The sequence below is a fragment of the Marmota monax genome, unplaced genomic scaffold (genome assembly GCF_021218885.2).
Source record: "Marmota monax isolate L192 unplaced genomic scaffold, Marmota_monax_Labrador192_F-V1.1 WCK01_AAM20220418_F8-fsc00004, whole genome shotgun sequence".
Taxonomy (NCBI): Eukaryota; Metazoa; Chordata; class Mammalia; order Rodentia; family Sciuridae; genus Marmota; species Marmota monax.
In genome coordinates this window covers 13,511,181-13,526,896 of record NW_026692881.1, presented here as the reverse complement: position 1 = coordinate 13,526,896, position 15,716 = coordinate 13,511,181, and the positions used below count along the sequence as shown (strand labels likewise).

At 35.1% G+C, this 15,716-nt stretch overlaps 1 protein-coding gene across 28 annotated transcripts in view; it reads right to left on the bottom strand.

Moving 5' to 3' along the window:
• Positions 1-15,716, bottom strand: part of Lcor (ligand dependent nuclear receptor corepressor) — a 134,311-nt gene that overhangs the window by 98,290 nt on the left and 20,305 nt on the right. For 2 of the 28 annotated variants that reach the window (XM_058581167.1, XM_058581170.1), the window contains exon 1: positions 39-14,729. The exons of 23 other annotated variants lie outside the window; for them this stretch is intronic. The gene's annotated coding sequence lies outside the window, so the exon portion shown is untranslated. Of the gene's footprint in view, positions 1-38; positions 14,732-15,716 lie in introns of those variants that run through there. 3 more of the 28 variants (XM_058581172.1, XM_058581176.1, XM_058581175.1) reach the window with 3 other exon arrangements.

Here is a 15,716-nt window from a genome sequence, read left to right as displayed (position 1 = left end):
TTAAAGAAGCTATCTGGGTGATTCATATACTTACTTACTCAAGTTTGAAAAGTGTTGTCCCAGAAACACAGCTCCCTTAGGTGAAGAAAGGATTGAATGTAGGTGGAAAACTGCTATCCACTGACAAAACAGATTATTTTGTTGCTTCTCCTAAGAAGAGAAAAATGAAGTTTTCCTGAAGAAACTGAAGCCCTTTGCTTGTGCCTTATGTAAGTTTCAGAATCCAAATACATACTACTTCAGCAGCTTTCAAAATGTTTTGGTTCCAAGATTTCTTAAAACTCTCCAAAATTATTGAGGCCCCTAAAGAGTTTTTGTTTATGTGAGTATTATCTCCTGCTATTTGCTGTGTTTGGAATTTAAAAAGAAAAACTTAAAACCCCCAAAACACAAGAGTCACAATACATGACCCCCAAATACACATTCAATGTGCTACACTTTGAGAATCACTCCACTATCTGAACTATCTAAGAACTCCTAACTCTAAACATAACATAAAGTTGGCCCTTTATGTTACCAAAGATATGGAGGGTGGCTAATAAGACATAAGCTCTTAGAATCTGCTCACATAGTATTTCTATGGGGGTTGAAGGGAGAGACATTCGGTAAAACACAACCCTCCCACAATTAAAAAACAAAAACTAAAATTTACAGAGAACAATTCGTCATAGCGATAGAAAACAACAAACAGAAGTACCAAGAACTTAATGTTATAATTCTATAAATTTATAATTATTATTAAAATATTATATATTTAATAGTATGGCATATTAATATGTTTTGAAATCATGCGTTATATGGGTATGCTTTCTTTTTGAGGTGATGAGGATCAAACCCAAGGCCTGAGAGTGCTAGGCAAGGGCTCTACCACTGACCTACATCCCCAGCCTAGATTCCACATTTTTTAATATATTTTTTTTAAATTGTAGTTGGACACAATACCTTTATTTTATTTATTTATTTATTTTTATGTGGTGTTGAGGATCGAACCCAGTGCCTCATGCATGCTAGGCAAGCTCTATGCCACTAAGCTACAGCCCCAGACCTCCACATTTCTTAACCTTTAAGAAACTCTTCTATAGATTCAGCCATTCTGCAAGGTACACATATATCAAAACATGTTGTATGCCACAAATACATGCAATTTTCATAAACTATAATATGTAATAATTAATTTAAAAATAAACTACCACTTCAGAGAATGAGAAGACAAAGCATAAAGTGGGAGACTATCCTGCAGAAGATACCTGATAATGGACTGTTATCCAAAATAATACATTAAAATTAAAAAAAAACAAAAAAACAATCCAATGCAAATGGGCAAAAGACTTTTAACAGACACCTAAAAAAAGAAAACATACGGATGGCAAATAAGTATATGAAGAGTTCAACATCACATATCAGTAAGGAATTACAAATCTTAAAAAATGAGATTCTACCACACACTTTTTAGAATGGGCAGAATATAGACATCAAATGTTGGTGAGGATATAGGGCAATAAGAACTCTAATTCATTATTGCTGGAAATGATAAATAGTAGTCACCATGGAGGACAGTTCAGCAGTTCCTTATAAAATTAAACATACTCTTATCATACAATCCAGCATCACACTTTTGGTATTTACCCAAATGAATTAAAAACATACCCACATAAAAACCTGCAAATGCATTTTTATAGCAGCTTTACTCATAACTGTAAAAACCTAGAAGCAACCAAGATGTCCTTCAGGAAGTGAAAAAACAAACTGTGGTATATACAAACAATAAAATATTATTTACTGCTAAAAAGAAATGAGCTCTTGTGTCATGAAAAGGCACAGAGGAAATTTAAATGAATATTACTAACTAAAAGAAATCAATCTGAAAAGACTACATACTGTGTTTCTAACTGCATAAAACTCTGGAGACAGTAAAAGATCAATGGTTGTCAAGAGTAGTGGGAGGGAGATGAACTGGCAGAGCACAGAGGATTATTTTAGAGCACTAAAATACTTGAATGATGATATATGTATGATACACACACACACACACACTCACAGAATGCATTCACAGAGTGAACCCTAATGTAAATAATAGACTTTGGATAAGAGTGATGTGTCAGTGTATGTTCATCAACTGAAAAATGTACCACTGATATGGGGTATTCAAAGAGTGGAAGCTGCACTTGTGTGGGGACGGTGGCATATAGGAATGCTATACTTTCTGCTCAATTTTGCTATGTACCTAAAATCATTCTCAAAAAAAAAATAATTTTTTAAAAACTTGTAAAGTATTATACTCAAAGAAAAATATCAACAATTTTCTGAAAAATTGTTAAAATATTCCTCTCTCTCTCAACATTTCTGAATTATGCTGGATTTTCTTCACATACTTCAAACAAAAAAATATATGGAAGAGCTGAATGAAAAAACAGATATATAAGGATCCAGTTATCTTCTATTAACTTAGACATTAAACAAATTTGCAAAAATGTAAAAAAAACAGTGGCCCTTTTATAAATTCTTTTTTGTTTTGGGAAACAATGATTTTCATGGAAATGCTGTTTAAGTGTAATGAGTTAATTGTTATTTTCAAATAAATTGTTAGTCAAATAATTCCTCAAAGTGCTCACTAATTTTTAAAGGGTCCTCAGACCAAAAAAGACTGAGAACTACTTCTCTAGGACTCAAAACTCAAACCAAGGCTGGGTGCACATATTCGTAATTTCAGTGACAGGAGCCTGAAGCAGGAAGATTAAGTTTGATGCCAATCACAGGAACTTAGCAAGACCCTGTCTCAAAATAAAAAATAAAAAGGGCTGAGATGTAGCTCAGTGATAGAGTGCTCCTGGATTCAATCCTCAGTGTGTGGGATAAGGGGTAAATAAAACTCAAACCAACAGCAATAGCAGGAGGCTAGAAGACAGAAATCAGCACAAAGACAATAATTAAATCATGCTATTCATAGAAATTACCAAATACTGAAAATGGTTTTTTAAAAAAAGGAAAATGTCAGATAATAGTTTTTAAAAGATTCATTTCTATCATAAGAACCTATAAAATATCACAGTACTGGTTAATATTCTCAACCGAAATACCATTGCTTTGTATCTGCTATATACTATATTCATAAAGAAATATCATTTTATATTCCATACTAAATATACAATAGTTGCTAAGATTCATTAAACTGTTTTTTAAAACTTGACACTATTTTATCTAATTTTTCCAACAAGATAGGTACTAAAACTATCTCCTATTTAACAGTTCAATGAGGTCATGCAGCAAAAAGAGATTTTGAGATTCAAATCTGAGTGCCTTCCCCTGAATAAACCTTTTCCATAAAAGACCAGATAGTATTTCAGATGTTGCCAGCCACATACAATCTGTCTCTTCTTTTTTTAAACAGCTCTTTATTTATTTATTTATTTTTTAAATCATCCTTAGCTCTTGAAGCTCCCAAAAAGAGATGACTGCCCAAATCAGCTTTTCTTAATCAGGTTGCCAGAGAGAATTAAGCTCAAATATCTGCAGGCATTTGCTGTATACAAAGAATTTACTTTTCTCCTATACATTCTAAATTGTATTACTTATGTGATCGCTGGAAGAATTGATATTCAAATAATCTGTGTTGACTTGCATTCAATATAAGAAGTAAACACAAACTACAGTATCTTGACTACAATAAAAAAGGGGTTTGTTTTGGTTCCGATTTAACTGTATTGATGACTAACTAATGCCTACAACAAGAAACACAAACCATACAGTGTTGCTCTGAGCTTACATGGTCCCTGTTAAGAATATTAGATGCTGGGGCTGGGGATGTGGCTCAAGTGGTAGCGCGCTCGCCTGGCATGCGTGCGGCCCGGGTTCGATCCTCAGCACCACATACAAACAAAGATGTTGTGTCTGCCAAATACTAAAAAAAATAAATAAATATTAAAAAATTCTCTCTCTCTCTACCTCTATCTCTCTCACTCTCTCTTTTTTAAAAAAAAAAAAGAATATTAGATGCTAAAAAAGATGGCCTTAAAATATTTGCTGAATGCTACAAAACCACTGATATTGTTACCTTTTAAAGTCTGACTATGCCCTCCAGGAAAAAACAAATGATAGAAACACTTTGCAAAGTTGTAGCATTTCAAACCCACAACTCTAAAGGTCACTGAGATTATTAAAGAGAAATGTGAACTAAAAAGCTACACTCCCTTTGGGGTAAGGTCAGTTTAAGCCAAACAGAGCAAAACCAATACCTGAATGCAAAAAGGCCACTAGCTTCCTAAGGATTTTCAATATTAACAGTGAAGCAACTAAAGCAACATTAAAAAGGAGAAGATAATCACATGCTGTGAAAAGATGTTTCAGTCAATGTCAGACCTCATATATAATGGTGGTTCTATAAGATAATATCACTTATGATGTTACAGCCATTTTAGTTTCTGTAAGAACACAATGATGTTCACACAATGATGAAATTTCTAACAATGCATTTTTCAGAAGATATCCCCATTGTAGAACAACATACAACTTTACACAGAGTGCAGAGAACATCATCAAGTTCACAAATCCCAAACCAATGCTTTCTGCAACATGCCAGACACGTAAACAGAATCATAAGGATATATTACTAGTAGTTACTTTCCAACTTAGATAACCAGAAGATCTCATACAAAACCCTTTCCAGGGCTGGGAGTATGGTTCAGGGGTATAGCATTCACCAGCAATGGGTTTGATTTCCCAGTTTTGAGGGAGGGGGGTGATCCTGCCTAGGTTAAAAGCACCTCCAGATACAATTTCCACAGCTTTCATATCAGCAATAGCAGTCATACTGTTCATTTTTATATTGTGAAAATAACACTTATTTTCTTAAAGTTATGGAAATACACATGAGTTACAACCTCTCTGTGAGTAAATGACATGGAAATAAGTTTCTGATGTTATTCTCCATTCATGACCACAATAAAGTCACAGGGAATTAAAAAAAGGAAAAGCACTATTGCATAGTAGTTTAGAACACAAACTCTGGAACCAAGCTGTTACAGATTTGACTCGTAATTTGTAAGTTTGACTCTTAATTCTACCTTTCCTAGATGTATGACCTTAATTCCTCTGCTTCATCTGTAACACAGGTGTGGGAAGAATAAACTTACTTTAATAAGGTTTTTATGAGAATTAAATACATTGATATTTGGAAAATTAGGTAAAACAACACCTGGCACAGAGTGAGTGCTCTGTACACACATAAATGGGAAACTAAAACCAAAACAATACAAAACTTCCACAAATAGAACAGAAATAACATCAAGCTGATGAAGTGAGAACTCACGTGGTTACTGAACAAGAGACTGACGATGAAAGGTCCCCTCCTGCCATTTTTCTCATATCCTTGGTTTATAATATCAGTGCTATTTCACAGTGAGTATCTACTAAATTCTTTACCTTCTCCTTCAAACCTGTTCCACCCAAAGTCTCCCCCTTTTTGGTTAAGGGCAACTAAATTTTCAGTTGCTTGAATCAAAATCGTGAGTTCTCCTCATTTGCTTACTCTCATTCCCAATAGGAAAATTCTGTTGCATCTACTAATCCTCTACCAATCTAATACATTCATAGTGTTAACCACTTCTCCCTTCTCTACTAGCACATAGATGGAGCAACCTTCATGTCTCACTTGCATGGATGTAACAAAAACTTCCAATTTATTATCTATGCTAATACTCTTGGTTTCTCTACACCTACCACAACTCCTGGCCTATTTTTAATAGAGCTGCTGGTTAGGTTGCTAAAACTAAACCAGATCATTCTGTGTCATTCTCCTGTTGAAAAGCCTACAATACATATGATTTTATTCATAGAAAAAGCGAAAGTACTCACAAGGGGCTGTACAGGTTGAACATCCCTAATGTGAAAACCAAAATCCAAAACTTTTGAGCACCAACACCATGCTCAAAAAGTTTTAGATATGGGGGCATTTCAGATTTTGGATTTTCAGATTAAGAATATTCAACAACTGTCTATATAAATGTTCAAAATTGAAAAAACTCAGAAATATGAAACACTGCTGGTCTCAAGCATTTTGGATAAAAATACTTTACATGATCTACTCTCTGTTACTAATTTTTTTTTCTTGGTACTAGGGATTGAATCCAGGGGCAGTTAACTATTGAGCCACATCCCCAGCCCTTTGTTTTATATATATATATATATATATATATATATTTTTTTTTTTTTAATTGTGTATTTATTATTTTTTAAATATGGAACAAAATCAGAGATCTGTAGCAGAGACATAGAGACTATAGATGATAAGGTAACAACATAAGGCAACAAATTATAGTTTTTTTGAAACCAATTTTATATACTAAAGAAGAACTGGGGTGGAGACAATTAAACAAGCAAAAAAGATAAAAAATAATGATTGTCGATTATGCACACAGGCACAGGAACATACATACACTATTTTGGAGTGATTACGACTCCAAAAGTTAGGGAGATGATCTCACTAAGTTGCTTTAGGGCCTCACTAAGTTACAAATCACCACACCTGGTTCCTGGATTTTTGATACTTCCAATTCAGCCAGCACAACACTCAAAATATTTTACCTTGCAGATTAAATTATTAAGTATGTTTATATGTTTATTAATCCCTTACACTTCTTTGTGAACTGCCTATTCATTCCCTTCTCCCTATTTCTTGCCTCTTGTCTGTGGGCCATGTTTTCAACTATATGGTTTGAGGAAGGCAGTGGTGGTGATGAAGAATTATAAAACCTGTTTCTTCTGCTCTTAAACTGGACAACTCAGTCCTACTGAACTACTCGCTGCAGGAAAAGGGGCCATACAGGATGAAATTGAGGGAACTCTGTGTTCCGCTTGTGTGAGACATCACACATTTTAATGTCATACAAAACAATCAGTACATGTTGCTCTATGTTTATGCAGTGCCCTGACATCTCACAACAATTTTAAGAGATGAGGGTTTGGGGTACAGAATGTGAGTATAGGAATTCAGCTTCTAAGAAGTGATTGAATGGAGTCTCAAAAAACAAGTATTAAATAAAAAACTGATGAAGAATACTCAAGTAATGGAATAGAGAATGTACAAGAGGTATAAAGTGAAATTACATGGTCTGTTTGCTGAATTACAAGCAATTATTATGACTGTTTAGGTCAGTGCCTGGCCTATGAAGTACTATATGAATACTCTAGCTATTTTTATGCTGATATTGGGACGTGGAGATAAACTAGGTAAAATTAAGCAGTAAGCTAAAATATGCCTGAAAAGCCATGTTAAAGTCTGAATTGTGTCCTGAATATTGTGGGGAGCTGATGAAAGATTTCTGAAAGAATAATGGCCTAATATCTTAAAAAAGTGACAATGACAATTTGAATCAAAGACTAGATGAAATACACATAGGTGAGAATTGCAAAGAATCTTTAAAAATCGTGTACATAGAATAAAAACTTTCATAAAATAGAGGAAATCTGCAAACATCCTGCAAGAACCCTTAGCATACTGATCTCTACTAAAAGGCATTAAGTTTAACATGTAGTTATTAGTTATTAACTAATATAATTATTAACGCTTTCCATTTTAGTAAAGACCCACAATCAGTGAAGTAAGTAATTTTCAACAAGTCTCCCAGGGTCACAAAATGCCCCATGTCCTCTTTTCCACAAGCAAGAGAAGTTGGTGAAAGCGTATGAATGTTCCTTGAGCAACCAGAAGGATATTTTCTAATGTCTCCATGATGCTATTTATCCTCCTCCCATCCTTTAATCTTAGAAGAATATTTCAGTCATTATTCATTGAAGAATTAACACCAAAACAACTTATCTAGCATTGCGTGCATTTAAATACAGAATCAATTTTATACAACTGTGAAAATTCGGATTAAAACCAGAATATAAGTAGATGCTAACACACAAAAAGAGGGAAGGGGAAGAAGAGAAGTTCAGTCGATTAGATAAAAGGGAATGGAGGGAAGAATAGAAATAGGAAAGACAGTGGAATGAATCTAACATAACTTTCCTATGTACATATATGAATACACCACAGTGAACCTCACCATCATGTACACCCACAAGACTGGGATCCTAATTAGGATAAGACATACTCCATTTTTTTTTCATTTATTTGCCAATTATTTTTCTATATTCCATGTCTGTATGAATATGTCAAAACAGACTACTGTCATATATAGCTAAAAAGAACAAATAAAGAAAAAAGAAAAATCAGAATATGAATTTCATAAACCTGGATAGCATAAAACAAAAACAAACTTGGCAATTCAGGGGAGCGATGCTTTCTAAAGTATGCTAAAGGGTCTGGGGCTATGGCTCAGTGGTATAGCACTTGCCTTGCACCTGTGAGGCACTGAGTTCGATCCTCAGCATCACATAAAAATAAATGAATTAAATAACAGTAATGTGTCCATCTACAATTAAAAAACGAAAAAGAATGTTAGAGGGCTGGGGTTGTAGTTCATTTGGTAGAGTGCTTGCATAGCACGTGTGAGGCACTGGGTTTGATCCTCAGCACTACAAAAATACAATAAAGGTATTGTGTCCACCTACTATTAAAAAAATATTTTAAAAAAGAAGAATGTTAGAATGCTAACTTCTTCACCTTTCAAAGAACAACCATTTTCATAAATTAGAGGAAATCTAAAATTGAAAGTTTAAGCTGAGCACAGTGGCACAATACCTACAGTCCCAGTGGAGGCTGAGGCAGGAGGATCCCAAGTTCAAGGCCAACCTCAGCCACTGAGCAAGGTCCTGCAACTTAGCAAGACTCTGTCTCAAAATGAAAAATAGAAAGGGCTGAGGATGTGGCTCAGTGATGAAGCACCTCTAGGGTCAATCATCAATACCAAAATAAATAAACAAAATAAAATGAAAAGTTTAAAAAAATGAAAATAACGTAGCTTTTTCCCAAATAGTTTTTCTCCATAAACTTAGAGAAAGCTTTCAGAAAATGACTATAGAATTTCTTATTGTAAATTGATTTTTATCTCAAGGTAGAGATGGCTTCAATTTCCCTTTCGGCTAAATTCAAACAGAAATAGGGTTTATTAAAAAAAAACAAATAGCATATATAATGTGATTCCTTTTGCGCGGGTGGGGAAGGGCAGTACCAGGGATTGAACTCAGGGCACTCAACCACTGAGTCATATCCCCAGCTCCATTTTGTATTTTATTTAGAGACAGGGACTCACTGAGTTATTTAGGGCCTTGATAAGTTGCTCAGACTGGCTTTGAACTTGCGATCCTCCTGCCTCAGCCTCCTGAGCCGCTGAGATTACAGGTGCACACTACTGGGCCTCCTTTTGAATTCCTAGTTTTCTAACTATCCATCCCTTTACCTGTTACCCTTCTGCTCATCCTTTTATGTCTCTATATACTGAGAATTGTTTAGAATGTTAACAATGGTAGTTATTTTTGCATAGAGAATTTGGGATGATTCTGCTTTCATCTAATACTATCCTACAGCACTTGGTTTTTTAAAATGCACTGTTTTGGGCTGGGGATGTGGCTCAAGCGGTAGGTAGCGCGCTTGCCTGGCATGGGTGCGGCCCAGGTCCGATCCTCAGCACCATATACAAACAAAAGATGTTGTGTCCGCCGAAAACTAAAAAATAAAGATTTTAAAAAAATGCACTGTAAAAATGCACTGTTTTAGTAAAAACAACCTCTTTTTAAAAATATCATCTGAAATACCAAAAATAAGAGCCCATTCAAAAAACAGTTATACAAAAAGAACATCTTTCCTGTGATTCAGAAATTCCAAGGTTATTACTGGTATAAAGAAGAATTCACTGGTACTCACTGAATTAATTCACTGGTAATTCACTGGTATTGACAAATCACTGTAATTTGTCAATAATGTTTTTTTGTTAATTAGTTTTGTCTTTAGAGGCAGTGGTGTGTTTTATTTACAAACATCAATGCCTTTGTACCACTGTTGTTAAAAACCCTCACTCAGAGCTGGGCATAGTGGCACACATCTGTAATCCCAGAAGCTTGGGAGGCTGAGACAGGTGAATCTCAAGTTCAAAGCCAGCCTCAGCAACAGCGAGGCACTAAGCAACTCAGTGAGACCCAGTCTCTAAATAAAATACAAAATAGGACTAGGGATGTGGCTCAGTAGTCAAGTGCCCCAGAGTTCAATCCCTGGTATCCAAAACCAAAACCAAACAAAAAACCCTCACTCAGTTCAAGGTCACTTTAATTCTTTGGACATTCTTTTAAAAATCTCATAGTAACAAAGGCTAAAACTAAAGCTGCTGATACTAAGGTTACCCTGGACAGACCTCTCTGAAATTTCCACAGGTGCAGCAATATGTTTTACTGACACTGCAGCAACAGTGTGAAACACATGTGCCCTAACAACAGAATTCATATCTAATGCCAGGTATTTGGACTATAAGACATAGCTGCCTATGAAAGCACAGGTGCACGTAAGTTAGCTACAGACTGTGGAACAACTTCTGGAGGAAAGCTACAGGGCTAGTTTAGGGGCAGTTCTCATCTCAAGTTTCTTATGGGGTACAGGGTCTATTTCCATGTGGCATGAACTATTTGGGCCCATGTAGGACTCAACCAGAAGTTAATAAACTTAATGGGGAGATGAGCTGAAGACCATGATTCTGTCCTGACCTTTGTGGAGTGAAGGCATTATGACTTTGGAAGTGTACCAAATTGTTTTATTTGTTGTTGTTTTATAAGATACAGTCCTAAAAGCTGTTCTTTCCTGCCTATAGTATCACTTCATACTTCAATAATGAATCAAATACTATAGTAATGTCCTTAGGAAATGTCCAAATTAAAAAAAAAAATCCTATTCTGATCCTTTAAAAAAAAATTTGAGACTTAAAAAAAACGACATTACAGTGATTCCTCCATAGAAAACTATTTCTACCTTTACATTCGTTGAAGAACAAATGTCTTGATGCCTTGAATACAACTGACAAACTTTTTTTTTAAAATAACTTTTACAGGAGTTAAAATCTTTGGCCAAGTGCCTATTCAAAGACATGTTATCTCAGACCTTGTGTCTTTCTGTAATATCTCTGATGGCAAGGTGTAAGATACACATGTATCTATCTGATGATTCTGGGCTACAGTGTACAACAACTCAGTGCAAGCACAAGAAGTTTTTTGAAAGATCCTAGAAATAAAATAAAATTTGCATTTGAATATATAAAATTTTGTTTTAGATTCTTTAAAAATGTTTTGGTCAGGCAGAGTGGTGGTAATCCCAGCAGCTCAGGAGGCTGAGGAGGGAGGATCACGAGTTCACAGCCAGCCTCAGCAAAAGTGAGGGACTAAGCAAATCAGTGAGACCATGTCTTTAAATAAAATACAAAACAGGACTAGGGATGTGGCTCAATGATCGAGTGCCCCTGAGTTCAATCCCTGGTACCAAAAAAAAAAAAAAAAAAATTTTTTTAATTAAAATTTTAAAGTATTTTGAGTTCTCAGCTATGGCACAAAAATGGCAGTCAAGAAACATAAAACCATAACTTATAAGACCTTCCCTGCATCTATGCCCAGGAATATGATGCCTCAGTTTGAAAAGCATGGTGATACCACTTGCCTCAAGGCAAATGCAGCAGTTTCTCATTTGGTTCATGGTCCACATCTGCTCAATGTCATGTACTTCACAGACTCAGTACAGCCTAAGGAAACCAATTACTACTATCAGTGGCAAAGATTTGTCTTCCAATCTAAGATTCTTCAGTCATTCACAGAAGTTCTAATATGAAGGTAAATCAAGATAAACCACTGGCAATCCCTATGGTGAATCTCTAGCCCAGTTTTTCACTGCTGTAATTCTTAAACTCATGAGCATCTTTGGCTTTAAAACAGAATGACTACAGGAGACTATAGAAGGGGAAAGGGAGGACAAAGCAATAGGAGATTCATTTTAGGGGACACAAAACATGATGGGGGGGAATAATTTTACCTTAACAGAAGAAAACTGGAAATAAGTTTTTGAGCCCAGGCTTAATATCTATGGAAGACATAACAATTTCAAATAGCACTTATTTTTCAAAACATTAAAAAAAACTTGAAATTAGTCTTTGGGATCTGAATAATCTATAAGAACTAGAACATATGAACATTTTTCATATTTTGTCAGTGAGTAGACAATATGAAAAATTTACTCTGGTATGGCAAAGTTGTAATATGTCAGTGCATTCTGGGAGAAGACTTTGTTTTTATTATGGCTATAATTTAGGTTTGGTTTTCTTTCCACTTCTAATTGTTCCTTCTTAAGGTAGAAGTCAAAACTCATGGTTAGGAACCCAGGCAATGAAGTCAGATCCTACACAGATTTAAATATGGGCCTCATCATTCACTAGCTGAGGCTTACTGATGAACAGTGCAGATAAGTCTATGTCCTCCTGAAGCATACAGTTCAATGTCACCTGAATATCTGCTTAAAAAGAATTGAGACACTAATTTCTATTCACTCAAAAATTAATTCATCTATGCAATAAGCAGTAATGGAATACCCACTAAACGCCAGACCCTAATGATATAATGTTGAACAAGACAGAAATCAGTCTTTACTAACAAGAGCCTTAATACTTCATGGAGATACACAATAAGATGGTCAAAAGCACATAATTAAAAAACATGAGCCTGAGGGTATAGCTCCTGAGTAGAGAGTGCATTTATTGTGTTCAGGCCATGGGTTCAATCTCAAGCATTCAAAAACAGAACAAAGTGAAAAAACACTTTGAAAGAAGGTTATACTCACAGAAGAACCTGATCTAATATGATGGGCCAGTCTAGGTTCTGTGTCAGAGTTATAGAAAATTATACCTTAATTTTGATCTTATGTTTAGAATTTGTTTGGTTCTCTGACAGTTATCTAAAATTATTCTCCTTCCTTCCTACTTATCTGTTTAGTCAGTCAGGGTCTCACTATGTTGCCCAAGCTGACCTCAAACTTGTGATCCTCCTGCCTCAGCTTCCTGAGCACCCAGGACTATAGCTGTGCATCCCCAGTCCAATAACTATTTTATTTTTTAAAAAAAGCATGGTAGAAAGTTCAGCATAATTAAGATAGATACCCAGGCTCACTAAACTGTAGTGTAGACTTAAGGTATAATCTTTACTAAAATTCCAACAAACTATTTTGAAAAAAGACAGAGTGATTCTAAAATTTATGTGTAGAAGTCACTAGGGTGTAGATAACTGTCCTAACTTAAGAAGTGCTTTTAATTATATCTCAATTTAAAATAAGGTTTAAAAAATCACTTCTGTTTGATCTTGAAATAAATGAGAGTAAGAATAACAAAGTACCCACTAAAGAAAACCTTCATATCTCAAATGAATATGTATCTATGTATTTATAGAAATATCCAGTGCCTAAGTATAACTGTCATTTCTTTCTGCAATGTTTTAACAGTATACTCATTCAATGCTCCCCCTCGATATTTCTTATGTCAGTTTTTGTTTTTTTTAAGTTAACAAATATGCTACAATTTTTTAAAAAATGAACCTTTATAAAGCATGTTTAGGTACATCAAGTAGTCAGAGGGCAATATAAATATTTATATAACTCAGGATTTATATAACTTAGAATCCTGAGAAACCAAGGTCTATTTTGTTTTCCCCCCTGCAAACACATGTTAAGCCTCCTGTCTAGAAAAAAAAAAAAATCCTTTCTATCCACTACTTTTTCCCTCCTCCTTTCCCTGGTTAGCAAATTCCAACTAATCTATCTATAGATTAGAATTTTTTTCTCATAAATTCTGAATGTGTTACACCAACCCCCACCCTCCCAAACAAACACATACAGAGAGAGAGAGAGAAACAATGTCTCCTTTTAGAACTCTCATCTGGTTCCTCATGTAATTAACATCCATATTTCTCCCATCCATGCAAGCCACAACAGAATCTGTTCTGCATAACACTATATCCCTGCATGGTTCCTGATAGCTAGTATAAATGTTCACAGAACATTGACTCAAAGAATAAATTAAAAATGCAATCCAGTCAGGCCTAATAGTGCACATCTATAATCTCAGTTACCTGGGAGGCTGAGGTCAAGGCCAGCCTCAGCAACTTAGTAATACCTTAAAAAATAAATGAAAGAGCTGGGGATGTAGCTCAGTGGTAGAGTGCCTAGGTTCAATCCCCAATACTACAACAAATTCAAAAATAAATTTAGTCTAAATGTTTTTAATAATGTAATAAAACTAAGTCATCTAAACCAAGATTGTTCCCAAACCAAACAAGTGTTTTTCCTTGTTTGACAATCCATTATAAGTGAGTACATCTTTATTTGAGAAAGAGCATTTTGAATTAGTATCTATGAGTCATTATCTACTTCCTTGTCAACCTGGCTCTCAGAATATAGGACTGACCTCTAGGTCATTAGTTTCTACACTTATTCTTCAGCTCTGCAGATCCCTTCTTAATTGACACTTTCATTCTTATTACCTTTAATCTCTGCTGTGTATTTTATTAACTGATTCTCCTTTAATTTCTAAGATGTCAAATATAAAGATTTTTTTAAAATAATGTTCATAAACCACTACACTAAGGCAATATTTAATGCTATTATTAGCTGTAGAAACATAACTGCTCAGGGACAGGGGGTTTCAGATCAGAATATAAAAATATGACTACCAGGGCTGGGGATATAGCTCAGTTGGTAAAGTGCATGCCTTGCACACACAAGGCCCTGGGTTCTAATCCCCAGCGCCAAAAATAATATAAATATATATAAATAAATATATATATATATATATATACACACACACACACACATATATATATATATACACACACACACACACACACACACACACACATATATATATACACATGACTACCAAAATTCCAGAACAAATCTTCCCAACCTTCAGGAAACAAAATACTGACACATAAAGAATCAAGTGCCAAAAAGAACAGACACAATAGGCAGGTCAGAGACAAAAAAAGCACCATGAAAGAAGGCATTTAGTATTTTACAGAACACACTGAACTGTGCTATTTAGGAGTCAAACATTGAGAAATGATGACATCAACTAGGAACATGGCTCCAACTCAACTGTGGCTAAAAACAACAGAAATGTATTATCCTGCAATTCTTGAGGCTAGAATGCAGTAATCAAGGTGCTGGCAGGGCCATGCTCCCTTCCAAGGCTCTACTTAGGAAAGAATCCTTTACCTCTGTCTAGCTTATAGTGATTGCCAGCAATCTTTGGCTTATAGCAATCTGACTCAACTCTAATCTCTGCCTCTCTTCCTTCTGTATTTGTATCCAGATTTCCTTCTTTATATAAGGACTGTTGGATGAGGGTCTGCCCTACTTACTTTGACCTCAACTTAAATGAATTGCATCTATGAGCACCCTCTACCCAGAAAGGGTTGCATTTCCAGGTACTAGAAGTTAGAACAACATATTTTGGGGGGATACAATTCCACTCATAACATGGTCCAAATCAGTTAATTTCTTCAAAAAGTAGACCTAGATTCCTACATGTAATATCTATAGGTTTTTGCTTTACCTTTACCCACTTCTCTTAAGTGAATAGCATTCAATTTCCATTTGAAGAAAAAATTGTTTGAAACAGGTTCCTGTTAAGTTCCTCAGGATGGTCTCAAACTTGTGGGCTCAAATAATCCTCCCACCTTAGCCTCCAAGCATCTGGGAATACAGGCATGTGCCCTCATGGCCAGCTTTAAGAATTAATTCTTTGCCCCTTCATGCCATA